General features: G+C 47.1%; 1 protein-coding gene across 2 annotated transcripts in view; it reads right to left on the reverse strand.

Moving 5' to 3' along the window:
• Window positions 1–2739, reverse strand: part of dap3 (death associated protein 3) — a 39347-nt gene extending 36608 nt beyond the window's left edge. The window contains exon 1 of one of the 2 annotated variants that reach the window (XM_043684011.1): window positions 2573–2739. The gene's annotated coding sequence lies outside the window, so the exon portion shown is untranslated. Of the gene's footprint in view, window positions 1–2536 lie in introns of both variants that reach the window. The other variant, XM_043684012.1, reaches the window with a different exon arrangement.
• Window positions 2740–3732: the final 993 nt, after the last annotated feature.

The following is a 3732-nucleotide window of genomic DNA, read 5'->3' on the forward strand; positions in this document are numbered from 1 at the left end:
CATTTTGCCTAATCCTCTTCTTCTCCATAGCTATGTAGAATGTGGGGCAGTTGTGGTCACTATCACCAAACTGCTCTCCCACCACAAGATCTGATACCTGCCCTGGCTCATTGCCGAGCACCAAGTCTAGAATGGCCTCTCCCCTCGTCGGCCTGTCAACGTACTGAGTTAGGAAACCCTCCTGAACACACCTTACAAAAACCGCTCCATTCAAATCTTCTGCTCGAAGGAGGTTCCAATCAATATTGGGAAAGTTAAAGTCACCCATTACAACAACCCTACTACGTCCACACTTTTCCAAAATCTGCAGAGATATGCTTTCTTCCATCTCCCTGCTGCTACTGGGGGTCCTGTAGTAAACCCCTAAAGAGGTGACTGCTCCCTTGCTGTTCCTAATTTCCACCCATACTGACTCGGTAGGCAGATCTTCCTCGACAATGGAAGCTTGTGTAGCTGTGATACCCTCTCTGATGAGTAGTGCTACATCCCCATTAGTAGTGCTACACCCCCATCCTTGGACACTGTAGGAAAATTTAGCATGAGTCAATAGTATGGTGCTGGAAAAGCACAGCAGGCCAGGCAGCATCTAAGCAGCAGGAGAATCGACATTTTGGGCATAAGCTCTTCATTAGGAAGGTTGATTCTCCCGCTCCTCAGACGCTGCCTGACTTGTTGTGTTTTTCCAGCACCACACTCTCACCTCTGATCTCCAGCAACTGCAGTCCTCACTGTCTACTGGACAATGACTGCATCGTCACATATCAGACTAATGCCATTTACAAGTTTGCTGATGACACCACCATAGTTGGTCGAATCTCAGATGGAGACATGACAAAACAGACTACAGATGGGAGGCGGAAGACCTGGAAAATTGGTGCACTGAGAACAACTCTCAATGCTGGCAAAACCAAGGAACTCATGACTGACTTTCAACGGGATATTCACGCCCCCACCCCCCAACCATTAACAGCACAGAGGTAGAACGAGTGGGAGTGTCAAACTCCTGGGAGTGGGCAACAACAACAAGCTTTCTTGGAGTCTTCATATGGACACACTGGCTACAAAGGCCCAACAACGTCACTTCTTCCTCAGGCAGCTGAAAAAATTTGGCATGACGCGAATACCCTTGTCAACTTTTATATGTGCGCCATTGAGAGCATTCTATCTGGTGTATCAGTATCTGGTATGGTAACTGTACCATTCAAGATCAGAGACAGTTACAGACAGTGGTGAACTCGGCCGGACAATCACAAAGGCCAACTTCCCACCAGGCCCATTGTCAAGGAAAGGTAGCCAGCATTCTCAATGATTCATCCCACCTTGGCAATGTTTTTCTACAAACCTCTATCATCGGGGAGAAGGTACAGAAGCCAGAACACACACACCAGCTGGTTTCATAACAGTTTCTACGCTGCTGTTGTTAGAGTACTGAATGGACTCTCAAACCCTTGACATTCGCCTGTACCTGTGTTTTTTTTTTGTTTTTGCCATTGTTTATCTATTATTTACTTATCTATGCTATATAACTGTGTGATCTGCCTGTATTGCTCGCAAGACAAAGCTTTTCACTGTGCCTCAGCACACGTAACAATAAATTCAATTCAATTCAATATGGCCAACCCACCTAATCTGTGCAGCTCTGGACTTTGGGAGCAAATCCGGAGGAAATCCACACAGACATGGGGGAAAATGCGCAAACTCCACATGGACAGTTATAGAGATATACAGCACGGAAACTGTTCAACTTGTCCACATTGACCAGATATCCGCTGTAAATCGAGGCAAAAGTGAGGACTGCAAATGCTGGAAATCAGACTCTCGATGAGAATAGCACTGGAAAAGCACAGCAAGTCAGGCAGCATCCAAGGAGCAAGAAAATCGATGTTTCGGGCAAAAGCCTTTCATCAGATGTAAATCTAGTCCAATTTGCCAGCATTTGGCCATATCCCTCTGAACCCTCATCCAAAGGTGGAATGCAACCCACGTCCCTGGCGTTATGAGAGAGCAGTATTAACCACTGATCCACCGTGCCAACCATACATTTCCTCTCCCTTGCCCTGCAATTCTCCATTGGGGCAACTGCCGCCAAGGTGTGGTGGGGAAAGACCACCGTGTAACGTCTGCCTGCCAAAGAAAAAACACGGGGCCCACTCAGTAAGTGGGCTCCGCTGAAGCCTCAGCTAAATATATGGATGGTAAACGTACAAATCTGTATATACAAATGATTAATTCCGATCTCTGTATGTAAAAAGAAAATGCAAGGTGCGCCTATGAATGGCACCACAGATCATCAAAATATTTTATGAATAAAGTATATTTTTGAAAATAACAAAAGCACTGCAATTGTCCAGACTGTGGCTGATGTGCACAGGCCTCAACTCCTCTTTTGTGCTAGGTCGTCGCCCCTCTGATATTTAAGTGATCTATCTCCCGCTCTTTTCCTCCATAGCATTCTGAGCTGACATGCCCTTTCCTTCGCGGCCACTATCTCCCTAACCTACATCTACCCTCCTCACATCTATCCAACAGACTGCACCTCAAGTCAGCAGCAGGTACGCGGGCACAGGCTCACCAGACACCACACTCCCCACCACCTTTCCTTCGGACACCGGAGAAACTCAGGCCGAGGGGGGGGGGGGTAGGTACGGCGACCATCCACGTTTCCAGTCCGACGCGGAAAGTCCTCACGCTCCCACCGCCCTGGGCGCCGCCATCTTGTCCGGGTGACCTCTCACCTCTCACCCGGTCAAAAGTCACGGCCCGGAGCAGCGGAGACGACGAGCTGGTTTTTATTTTTTTTTTAAATTAAGTAAACGCGCGTCTGTTTGTGTAAAACAAAAGCTCTAAGCTGAAAAGTGAAGGTGGAGGGAGAAGAAATATGATGGCGTTCGGGCCCTGCTCTCTCTCGGTGTCAATAAGGAAAGGTCATGGGTCAAAGCCTCCACTCAGGGCCTACGGTAGAGACCAGGGATCCTGTTATGGAACTTTAACCGCACAGGAGGAGACCATTCGGCCCACTGTCCTTGTACTGACTCCTGAAAATTACCCAACTTGACCCATTCTCCAGGCCAGCCCTCTGAAAACATTCACCTCTCTTTTAAACCCCTACCTCATTCTTAAAGCACAGAACCCTTCAGCCCAAGTCTGCACCAACGTAACTGCCACTGCAGGTGTGCTAATCCCAATTTCCTGCACTTGACCTGTTTCCTTGAATTATGTATCAAGTGCTTATCCTAATGTTTTTTTTAAAATGTTGCAGCGAATTACTGCAGACACTGGAGTTTGTACTGAAAACAAAATACGCTGGAAACCACAGAAGCTCAGGCAGCATCCAAGGAGAGCAAGCTGACGTTTCAAGTCTAATGACTCTGGCAGCAGCTATGAACAATGCTCTGCACAACTCCAACGTTACATCCTTGCTCTTAAATTCTGTGCCATGAACGATGAAAGGAATTGTCCCATTATGCCTTCTGAACTATCATATTCACGTGCTCTGCCGACTCCAGGAATCAGTGATTACCCCATTATCCCTCTACTCCTCTAAGCTATCCAGTGTCCTGCCATTCATTAAATACTCACTGATCTTGCTGCTTCTTTCCATTGCCTCACAGTTATCAGCTTTAAATACCATCTGCCAACGGTCTGCCCATCTGATCAACCCATCTAAGTCCTCCTGTAACCTACAACTATCTTCTCTGCTATTAAGTATTCTATCAATCTTGGTTTCATCTG

The sequence above is a fragment of the Chiloscyllium plagiosum genome, chromosome 51, assembly GCF_004010195.1.
Source record: "Chiloscyllium plagiosum isolate BGI_BamShark_2017 chromosome 51, ASM401019v2, whole genome shotgun sequence".
In the NCBI taxonomy this organism is placed as follows: domain Eukaryota; kingdom Metazoa; phylum Chordata; class Chondrichthyes; order Orectolobiformes; family Hemiscylliidae; genus Chiloscyllium; species Chiloscyllium plagiosum.